Below are 12219 nucleotides of genomic sequence, written 5' to 3' on the forward strand. Positions count from 1 at the left end.
AACAACAACAACAGCTAATGATGATGATAAGTGTAATACCTTTCACTTATGTGTTTCTCATTGCTATGATTTGCATTGCATCAGAAATACATAATAGGGGCTCCCTGCCAAGCAGATAACCAGTGTTGACCTGAAGAAGCTATGCTCCAAGACATAAGCAAGCTCCAAATAAAAATACACATGCAAAATTATATACACTCACATATATGGCCTCAATCTGATTCATCCAAAGAGATGAAAGCAGTTGGCAAACAGCAATTAACTCATTTTCATGCAACAGATAAGCATCATCTTTCTATCTGATGGATGAGCAAGACAAGTTAAATGACTTGCCCAAGGTTACACAATGCATCAGGGCAGAGCTTGGAAGCAGTATAAAGAAGTCTTCATCCCCTGATCTAACTTTCCTCTTCTTGACTTTCATCTGAATTTTCAGTGTACAGAAGAGCAGACTTTCAGAAATGTGCACACATGTACACATACGCTTGTGAACCTGGAAGATAAAAAGACATTAAGGCTGGGCTCTAACTGCATCTGGTTAGCAAACTCCCCTTGAAGACCTGAATGTTCTCCACAGCCTCCTAGCTTGTGTAGTTTAAAGGGCTGCAGCCAATTAGCATTTGATTTTGAGTAATAAATTTTCTTTTCCAACATAAATTAGATCTGTGCCTCTCTTGATGTTATAATCTTCAGTTTTAATGTCATTGAATTTTGGCTTTGGTTAAAGAAGTAGCAAGAATTGCAAAGGGATGCTTTTCTTAGCAGCAGAGAGATTGAAACCACTTAAGCTTCCTTTTTTTTTTCTTTCTTGTTTTTTGGTGTCTACCTGAGAGAAAAGCACTTACTGTTAATCTCATAGCAGTAAATTACAGAGAATTTGTTCACTTCCATAATGTTTTCTACTCAAAGATCCTTAGAAATATTATCCATTAATTCAACATGACAGCACTGCTATAAAGGTATATGGGGCTTCTCCACATTTTAGAGAGGAAAAAATTATTGAAAGAAATTTGAAGGTCTGCTTGCTAGCAGCTGTGCTGTGTGGATGGTATGGGCAGGTGTAAAGAGCCAGGCATATAAATGCAATAGTCCACTTCCAGAGACAAATTTTAATATGCATGTCAGGAAAACTACTGTGGCCAATAACTATGAAATTTAATGCCACTCAACTAAGTGACTTACCCAAGATCTCAAAGGAAATCTGTGGCAGAATCAGGAAAGTGTCCTGCTCTTGTTCTTAAGCCACAAACCCACTTTTCCCTTTGAACCTCCAATCAGTCTTTTCTTTGATTTAAGGTTGACTGAGATGAGCTGATTAAGTTTCCATGTATCATCTGGAAGCTTCAGAACAGGCTTGTTTTGCTAGACATTCCCATCAGCCCCCATAGTTTCAGGCCTTTTGATTATAAAATGCTTTTTACGTTAGTCTTCATGGAAACTCCCTTTTTCTTTTGTTTTAATCATTTACAAGCTGGAGCTTTGCCAATTTAGGTAACATGGTCTCATCCTACTCATTATTTCATCATACTCCTGCCAGATCTTTATTAAATATATTTCTCCCCCCGCTTTAGTAAAAAAAGGGATGGGTGCCTGGGAACCTGGATATGCAAAATGAGTGGGAATTCAGATTTTTTTTTTCTTTCTCTATGTTTTTCACTCTCTTTTATTCCAGACTCAGAAATATCAGTGAGAAAGGTTATCTTCCTCAGTTGTGGGAGAGAAGTGCCTGTCAAGTTTAGGTGGGTTATTAGTGAGGGGTGGGATTCTTTCTCCCTCCAAACTCCCACTAAGAGGGAGACAAGCCACAGACTTTGAAGTCTTATTCATGGTCATAGCAAAAAAAAAAACCACTAAAATTTTCTCTATAGGTCAGTGAAGCAGGTTTTTAGCCTTCCTAAATACCTCCCAAGCCCTTTGTACGTGCAGTTCAGGTACACTTGGGTTTCCTATCTCCTTTCACTGCCTTGGTACTTTCCTCTCCATGTCATCTGTTATTTTTAAGGAGTGTGCCTTGCGAATTGAAAAAGCTGTACGACTCCCTGTGAGTTTTCACCGCTCACATTCACCTCTCTGAAAGCCATGAGCACAACATCTATAGTGTGACACCAAGAACTATGACCCAGTGATTTTTGAGGGACACAGTGGTGCTCTTGTCTTGGCTGGACACTTCAAGGGCACTGGAAACAGCTGAATCCTGCTGGTGAAGCTTGGCCATGGTGATTGTCCATTTGTAAAGAGTTGTTTGAGGACTCTTTCAGCCGTATAAAACCAATCTTGTGAGGATGCACTCACAAGAGGTTGGTCCAGGGCTGTAGGCTGTGCCGTTCCTACTTGATAAAGCCTCCTTTTCTTTATTCTCTCTTTTCTTTTCTTTTTTCTTTTCTTTTCTTTTCTTTTCTTTTCTTTTCTTTTCTTTTCTTTTCTTTTCTTTTCTTTTCTTTTCTTTTCTTTTCTTTTCTTTTCTTCTTTCTTCTTTCTTCTTTCTTCTTTCTTTTTCTTTCTCTTTTTTTTTAGACTCAAACAAAGCCATTGAGTGATTCCACACTCCTTTCTCCTTGTAGCAACACCTGGACCAGGCAATTTCCTGATAACCACGTCCTTGAGCAGATCATAGGTCCCAGTCTGTCACTCTCTACTGTGGCCCTTGTCCATGAGAGGATTTCCCCCTGTGTTTGCCTCCCATGGGCACAGACTGTTTTTCTTGTTCCCAGGATGAGAAATTTCTGATGTATTTTGCATATATGTTGAACCATGAGCTTTTGTACAGTTACACAAACTTGTGGTTTCCTATGAATGCAAGGCTCTCCTCACCCCCAGCGGTTTTCCTAACTTTTATTGGTGATAACTATCAGCTTTTCGTGGTTTGAAGAGAACAGGGGCCCCCATTATTTAAATTTTCTGATGTGCTCCAAACACTTTAACAAGCAACTTGCACAAACTTTTTTCCCTCAATGTGATAGACCCCATTTTAGTGTTCACAAGGGGACTTGACACCACAGAATCCAACCAGGCCTAATTAGTGTAGGTGTGGACTGCTCGTTGTATGAGATCTTCCTCTTGCAAAACATGCTGTGTGTAAATATGATTACACATGGTGTTGTGTTTGTGTCACTGAAAATGTGCTGTCATCGGAGATGAGGACCCTGGGTCGGTGTCCCAAGGGGACGTCTCCTTAGGACCCCTGCCCCCAACCCTCACACATGGCTTATTTAAGTGCGTTTCAAGTACAAACATGACTGCTCTTCGGGAGTACTTTTATGAGCCTTGGGGGTAAGTCATCTCTGGCAGGGATGATTTAGCAGTATGCCTTTGAGAAGGTGAACTCCAGCAGAGGCAGGGAAGTCATCCCAGACCTCTCACCAACCTGGCAGCAGACCTTTTAAAGCAGATCCCAAGAGCTTCTCACTCCTCTCCAGCACAGCCTCAGGCAGGACTGGAGGATGCACTTCAGGATTCTACAGCCCACACCATACCAAACACCTATAAAAATAGTGTAAAATGTGTTGTGTGCTTGAGGTAAGTGCTCATCACTGCCAATAGAAAGCATCAAAACCTGGATGCTTGAGCTGTTTTTAGGAGGATTGGGCAGGTTCGTGTTTAGTCTGAACAACAGGAAGGCAATGTGGGGACTGTGCCAAAAAACCACAAATATGGCTCACCTCCTAACAGAGATGGGGATGAAACCATCTCCAAGGCCTATGGCTCCAGTGGAGTGTTCACTGGAGGCAGAAAATGGTGCAAGCAGGCCAGTGGAAGCTGGGAACAAAACCTCAAATAAAACAAAAATGGGAAACCCGTAGGTCTGTAATGAAACTCAGGTCAATTGGCTGGAGGGAGCGGAATTAATGTAGGGCCCCAGTGTTGTCAGAAATTGTGCTGAAATTATAGTTAAACTGCTATCATGTCAGATTTGGCCTCTGCCTTAGTTCAGAAGCAGTTTGAGAAATAGCAAAATACATTGGGATAGCAAAGATACCATGGCTCTTTCCCAGATTTGTTTTCACTTGCCTTCTACTTGTCTCTATGGTAATTGCTGAATTTGTGCTCCATTTTTTTCTTAATTCATGGAATTAATGGTGTGTAAAATGTGAATTTCTGAGGATATGCAGCAAGGAAGTAACTTTTTCAGGAGCTGCTGTTATTGCAGGGTTGTTTGTTTGGCCTGGGCCTGATAGTAATGTTGTTTGTGGCTTTTAACTTAGCAAGTAGGAATCCCAATACTGAATTATGGGATTAAAATACCTTTCAACATCTCAGTGTCTGGCAGGGAAGGAACTCCAAGACTGACCTCATGATTTATATTTCCAAAGATGACTTTTACCTTTTGGTGCTCATCTTTTGGACACCAAGTTCCCAGACCAGCTCTTTGTCAGTTACTGAGCAACAACCAGACTGTGCTGTCCCAGTACAAACACAGTCCATTTATGAAAGCTGAATGGCCTCTAAATAAGAGTATTTCATGGGATGTGTGTATTTAAGTCTATATAACTTCTCTAGGCTAATGCTGAGAGCCGGCTTTCCTTCCTCATGTGGTCTCACAAGGAGCTGGCAACAACTCCTAGGAGAGGGACAGTGAGTGGGACAGTGTACCTCACAGGGTTTTTAGGGGTGACAAGGAAAAGGAGATCATGGACACGCATGGACAGCCCAGTGCGTGGGTAAAAGAGCAGCAGTCGCGTGGACACAGCTGGCAGCAGGGAGTTTTCCCAGGCCAAGTCTGCATCTGCCAGTTTATCAAACTGCATCACATTGCTTCCAGCACAGCCTTTGGGGAGAACTGGCTGTTTGAATGGGGGAACACGTCAAAGAGAGACCTCAGTACCATGGAGCTTGACGTGTTTTAGCTGCAGACCCATCCCGAAGCCACAGCTCTGGTTTGTCCTGTCCCCTTTGCTGTTGCATTCCAAAACCTACAATCTCAGTTCAGGCCTGGTTCTTCCCTTTTGGCAAGTGTTAGTCTGCAAAAAATCATCTTGTAATTTTCGTACTTACATCTTTGTTTCAGAGTGGGGCTCTCGTGGCTTGCAGCCATCCTTCAGGAGGCTCCAGTTCAAGCTGGAGTTGTTAGTTACGCTATACAAGGGAGCAGCACTCACACAAAACCAACATGGCAGCTGGTGCTGGGGTTTCATGGACACATAACAGCCCAAATGCCAAAAAGACAAGAGGGGAAAAAAAATCTATTTGAGCAAATTTTTCCTCTCTATAGGAACTTAGTCTGTCAGCAGCATAAACACTTGCAATCATGCACTTCCTAGGATGCATGTGCTATCGAAAAGGGAGGTGTTAATTGCTGTGCTAATTACAACATGATTGCTTTGCACTTGTTTTGCACTTGCAGGTGATTAAATTTTTAACGAAGCATATTACTTGGCACTGTTAGCATAGTTAACACATTTCTCTCTCTCTCCCTCTCTCTCTTCCTCTCCCCTCCCTTTTTTTTATGCCTTGGGAGAAGTCCTGTGCCGCAGACCCTTCACTGGCTGTGATGTGCTGTTGTGCTTGGAATGAGCCCCTGTTTAGGCTGTTCGTGGCAGTACGCTGGGTTCCTGCTCGGGAAGAGCAGCAGCCTGTTATCATCAGGCTCAGCGTGACGGCGCCGGCCAGATGCGAGTGCAGAACCCACCAAGGTATTAGCTAAAAATTAGGCAAGGCTGTTGGTGCCAATCTCACAGATTTCATTTAAAAACTATGCCAGCTCGAGCCAGTCAGGCGGCAGCGGTGGAGGGTGTGCAGGAAGGTGGAGAAATGACAGCAAGTTCCCCGTGATTTATTTCTGCTTTGCTGAGCGGGTTCCCAGCTGAATGAGAGCAGGGAAAACTTGCATCTGTTCAACGGGCAGGCTCGCATCTCTCCAATAAGGCAGCAATTACACGGCCCAGTGAGGCTGCGTGACCAAAGGCAGGCTGGGTGAACCAGCCCATTGGATTTGTTGATGGGCATAGACAGGTTTACCTTTCTGGCTACTGGTTTTGCAAGTTCCCTGCAAACTTGTTGATTCTGATGGGTTTGAGCTAATCGAGCCCAAATGAATGACGAACTATCTTTTGGTGGATGTTGTCCAGACTGGTGTATTGCTTTTGAGTTGCTCAACTCTGTTTGCCTTTGGAGACTGTCTGGTCTATTTTTCATGGCAATGTAAACTTTCTGAGGCTCTTGGGTTCGGGCTGCATGAATGGACTGGATGGTTGTTAGTATTATACATAAAAAGGGGATGTGATCTAGTCCTGAAAAGTTCTCCTCACAAGAGGCCAAGAGGCACCTCCTGCTTCTGTTCACAGATGATATAAGTAAAAGGAGAGAAACTGGGTGGACAGTGAAAAATATTGGAAAGGCTAGAAAAGGTGATCTCAGCCAACTTTTTAAATTTCATGACTAAGAGCCACTCAATAAGGAAACAGAAGAGGAAAAAAGAAGATTTGAAACTGTTAAGGAAATATTTTTAGATAACAATTAACCCTGGGAGCTCATTGCCACAAAACACCAGTCCAAAAGATTAACTGGATCCAAAACAGGCTAGGTAGGCATTTGTATGGATAAGAAGAATTACATGAGACAAGATTAAAAATCTATAAGGGATGCAAACTCTCATGCTTCATGGCATTGGGAAACAGCTAACTGGTGAGGAATAAGATAATACTTCTCCTGTGGACAGATCATCCCATGATGGCTCACAGGGGGTTTATTGCACTCTCCTGTGAGGCAGCTGGTCTGGGTTGCTGGCAGAGATGGGCACTGAGAGTGGCAGAACAATGGCCTGATCCAGCACCTGGCCATTCCTTTGTTCCCATGCAGCACTGGTCTGCATCCAGGCTAGGCCAGGGATACCTCTTAAAATAGAAAGAGGGAAACCAAAGAGCTTACAAGGAGATGACACCAATACTCCTGACATAAATCCTTGCTTCTTGCACACGCACACTCCCAGTGAATTAATAGGAACAAAGGAAAAAAGTCTCTGCTGGTATTGTTTACATAATATGAATTAAAAAGAGCCTGGGAACATCTTCAGCATGAATTAGCTGAATTTATTTTGACTAAATATTTGTGAACCAATTTTAGCTGCATGTGCTGAATTTTACTGCATCCAGGCACACACAAGCATACACTGGTGAGAAGTGAAATCCTGAAGGATTTGGGACAGCAGGTCTGGTCCCTGGGGAGCTGGGAAATAAGACTGAGGTTTGGTACCCACATAAGGCAGATACCTTTGTGCCTGTAAGTGATTTGGTTTTAGCATTAAGTGTTAAAATAAAAATTGGACTTATATAAATTGCTGTGAGGTGATATCCTCACTGCACTGTCATGACTAGGTAAGTTCAGTCTAGAAGTTCATGAACACTGACCCTCACATATTAAATATAGATAATATAAATAGATTTGCCCACTGGCATCAAGGGGCCAAACTTAAGTACCTAAGCTTCACACTTTTTGTGCCATGTAATTGTTCACATGTTGCTGTTCACATAATTAGAGGACTAAGAGGCCAAGGGGGAGTGAAAATGACAACAGGAATACGTTTTTCTGCAGAGCTGGAGAGTTTACATTAACAATTTAGAATGCTGGCAAGGCTCTCTTTAATGTTTCATGCAATCTTTTGGCCCACAAATCACAGGCCTTCACCTTTCCCATCATGTTGGCCACGTGGCCCTGCAGCAGGTCTGTCATGCAGGAGTGAAGGCGAAGGATGGGAGAGGACCCTGCGTGTCCCGGGGCCCTGTTCCTGCAGTGACAAAGTGTGTATGATTGTGTGTGTGTCCCCTCCATGTGGGGGGGGGCTGAAGAGGTGAGCAGCAAGTGGATGATGTCTGTAAAGTCCTGGGGACTCCAGCAAAATGTCTTCAATTGCAGGATTAATTTTTGCTTGACTTTTCTGTGCCAGACTTAAAAGATGTGAATTGATATCACTTTTAACTGGCAGGTTTCATTATCTGCAATTTCATTAAGAGCAATATCTGCTGAAGGACCACTGACTGTTTTTTTTATTTTTTACTTGATGGGTTCAATTCTATCTGCAGCAAACCTTGTCATTCCCCTCCTCCAAACTTCATATTCTAGTCTATTACTCACTGTCTGTCTGGCCCCTATCGTACTTTGACTGCAGATGTCATAACAGAAAAGAGATGAACAGGCAGCTCTTACTTCCCGATAAATTAATGTGCTGCAGTCTAATCCATATCCCAAATGATAAAGTTAACAACAGTTTGCAAGCCTGTCACATCATCTAAAAAATTCAGATGGATATTTTTCCCCCTTGTGTGGGAGGAAAAAGCTGTTTCGGGGATGAACAGTTACTAATACATTTAAGCTCCAGTAGAATGTCATGGAAATGGCACAATTAATTCATCTGCCACCTCAATCCAGTGGTGAAGCACTTTTATTGGGAGCAACATGTCTGGCAGGCTGCTGGCCGTGGCGTGCTTCCCGAGGCTGCTGCAGCCCGTCCTCCCTCCTTCGTCTGCTTGCTCCAGCTGGGCTCGGGCCTCGCTCAGCTGCCAGTCTTTGGGGGCGAGTTTCTGCTGCACTCTTTGGGGTCAGTCACCTGTGGTTCTCCCACAGTCCCCAGCATGTGGTTACTGGGACGTGGAAATGGGAACTCAGCAAAGCCTTGCTCGAAATCTGCTGTGTCGCTCCAGAAACCGTGGCACGCGTCAGCCACAGCAGCACACATCCTTTTGCAAGAGGCAAATTGATGTGCAGACCCCAGTGACAGATACCTGTGGATCTGCCACTCTGCCGTAGGTGGGGAAGGATGCTCTTCCCAGCCTCTGCCTCCTGTATGGTTTCACTGGGCAAAGTGGTGTGTAGAGCCTCGCTGTTCACACAGAGCAGCTCAGGTATGTGGGGTGAGCATCCAAGGGATGGATCCTGAGCCGAGGAGAACTGGATTAGCTCCTTAAAAATTCATGGGCATGAGCCAGTTTACACCAGCTGACAATGAGGCCCTTCCAGCATAACTGCCTGTGGGAACTAACTGTGCAAAAAGGGTTTATTTGGGCATGGTCTCCAAAAAGGACCTAATTTCCTGGTCTAGAATTCCTATAAGAAGAATGTTTCCTGTAAGGCTTTCTCTGTGTCTTTCTGCAACCATACCAAATGTAACAGCTAAAGGCTTTTATCCTAATATTTTTCAGTGATTTTAACCACAATCCAGATTGGCAGAGGAATGAGGGAAAAGAAAAATGCAGTAATGAAAACTTTAAAGCTTTCTCTGCTGCAAAGTCATCATCTGAGTTATAAAGTATGAAAAGGGTGTGAGGGATGGAGAAATATTCATATCAAAGCTAAGGTGCATATCCTTGATTTCAGTACTTCATTTTGCTCTTCTTGCCAGTTCTACAGGTTGTTTCTTTTCTTTTTCTGATGGTAGGCACGGCTGACATGACGCTTAGATCTAAAGTTTGAATTGCTGATACAGCTTCCTTTTACTTCAACATGCAACCCCACTTCAGATTCTGTGCTAAGCACACTTTCAAGCTGCGAATATGTGGTGGGCAAAGAGAGGTGAGATGTGGTCGGTGTTGGGATGTTAACTGTGCTGGTGGATTGAAAAAAACAGAAAATGAGGTGTCAGCTTGTTGCAGGATTCACTTGGGAAGCTGGAGGAATACCACAGTGGGCAATAGCTTTCTCAGAGTGCTGTCTCCTGCATGGAGCAGGCACAACGTGCTGCAGCCCCCACAGCTGGGCAGTGTGGGTCAAAACAGCCTCCTCCCAACCTGCTTGGGCTTCTTCCTTTGCTTCAGAGTCACCTTTGAGAAAGGCAAAGCCATGTTCAGGCTCTACCTCTCTCTCTCCCATTTTGTCAGGTCTGGCGTCAGTACTACCCTCACGCTTCCTCACCAGAGGCTGAGCAAGTATAGATGCAGAAAATACCTTACCACTATGGGACACATACCTAAATCTAATGGCATGAAAACCACAGGTGCTGACTTTAAGAACATTTCCCTCTTTAGGAGACACTGACAGAGGAAACCTGTTGTTCAGGAGTTTAATGGTCCCTGGACAAGCATCCTGTAAGCAGCCCCTTTTCCTCTTGAATGCCTCTGATGCCAAATAGGGGAAGGCAAAGCTTATTCGTGAGGCTGACCTATTTCTGTGGAGCAGCTGCAAGCCGGGGTAATAATCCACTTATCTGGTGAGAAACCCACAACAGCACCTTACAGACAGGCACTGTCTTGCAGAGCTCTGGTTCTGCAGCCTGTGGGTGGTTGCTGACAGCCTCCCCCAGAGCCCCCCTCTCAGCTGGCCACAATGCCCCAGAAGAAGGTCAGTCCAAAAGATGGGGTGGTGTGGATTACTGAAACCTTTCCTTGAAATTATACCTGGTGGTGACATTTACAGAAAGCCTTTCAGAATACCCAGAACTGACAAATGAGTAAAAACTAGGATCTACCAGAATGCTGTGAGGAAAATCTATTATTAAACCCTCTTCACTGAATGACAATGCCTTCACCAAGGAGTCATCCAAGAGAGCATTTTCCAATACCTTCTGGTATTGAAGGTGGTAATGGCTGAGGGGTGGGCAGTGTCCCCCCAGTTACACCTTGCAGCCTTGGTAGTATGAAGAGTGGTGGAGCACAGACCAGCCCTGGTGTCCAAATGCTGCTGATTAGCTTCAGCAATGTGTGTGGTTCCATGCCAGAAGCTAGGTGCTGAAAGGTGAGATCTCTGCAGCTCCCTAAAAGGCCACGTAAATCTTTGGTCAGCTGCCACCATGCTGTATTGCAGCCTTGGTTGGTTTCCTCACAAGCCTCATGTACATCAGGGATGCTCCTGAGGTCAGAGCAGGCAACAGTTCTGCCTACTTCAGGGCCTGGGTGGGAGAGTGGGGAGGTGGAGACCCATGATTTATGTGCTGGGGGAGGCTGCAGTGAGTGAGCCTGTCCTTACTGACCAGGGCATGTGTGCCAGAGAGGGACATGCCCAAGACTGCCAAGGTCTTGTTGCTACCACCACATCGCTCATGTCAGTTCCCACTTATTAGAAAATCTTTCCCAGATCAGGAATGAGGTAACACTCACTCACCCAGTTAGCTGCGTCTCCCAAGAGCCTTCCAGGCAAAGAGCAAGGTTCTCCCCTGAGCAGGTCTGTGCTATTTGAATACTTTTGCTGAGCTTTCTCTGGCTAAAAATTGCCTTACCCCTGGGGACTCCTGTGCCTGAGGGACTGCGGAGTGTTCTGCTGGGCATGCCAAGTGATTGCTGGCAGAGGGTTAAAACTAACTCCTCTTCTGGGTTTGGTGATCTACACAGAAAAAAGTGGGTGTATCTGAAAAGAATGTGGAGCTCATTATATTGTATATTTCGAGACTCATGTGGAGCTCATTATATTGTATATTTCGAGACTCATGTTGTGATTTATTCAGGACACACATCTACCTCTTCCTCATCTTTTGTAAAAAATAATCCCACAATTGGTACAGAGTAAGAAGATGCCATTGATTCTGGCCATAAACATTTTACTAAGTACTTTGGGTGGGGATATTCCCAAACTGCCTGGAAATCATCTCACATAGGCCATGTGATCTTGTGATAGACCATGATCTTCAGCTTCATCCCTCTTGCCCAGCAAATTCTTTCCAGCATTGTGGGATACCAGGACCTAATAGCCAGGTAAACATACTTTGCTGCCTTCCTCCTTTCTGTATTAGAGCATTTCTCCCTTAGGGAGAGAAGTGGAGTGGGGCACTACAAAGGGCAACCTAGGCCATTAGGGCATTACTGTTCAGTGATATATTAATTTCCTGTACTTATGCATAATATGGGTTTTATGGTGTTGGATTTTCTCTATGATGATAAAGCTAATAATAATGATAATGGCAATAATAATAATAATAGCATTTAAAAGTACCCTGTTTCCCCTGCATCCCTGCTTGTGGATAGCTTTGTTGCCTGGTAAATCTCAATATCTAGAACAGATCCAGTTGTTAGCACTGAAGACACACAAAAAAAAATCAGAGATGACTGCTTCAAGCAGCTGATGGATTAGCAACAGCCAAGTTAAAGAGCTACAAGTCTCCAGACTGATGGGAAGATATAACACACGGGATCAAAAATTGCTGAATGTGAGCACATTAAATAATACAATCATCCATTGGGAAGATTTCATAAAGATGTGGCAAAAGAAGGGTTTCTTTGGTGTTCATCTTTTCCATAGAAATCCTTTATGAATAAAAAAACCTATTAAAGAAATAGTTCCATGAGCACTGGAAGTAATGAA

Source organism: Corvus cornix, chromosome 2 (genome assembly GCF_000738735.6).
Source record: "Corvus cornix cornix isolate S_Up_H32 chromosome 2, ASM73873v5, whole genome shotgun sequence".
In the NCBI taxonomy this organism is placed as follows: domain Eukaryota; kingdom Metazoa; phylum Chordata; class Aves; order Passeriformes; family Corvidae; genus Corvus; species Corvus cornix.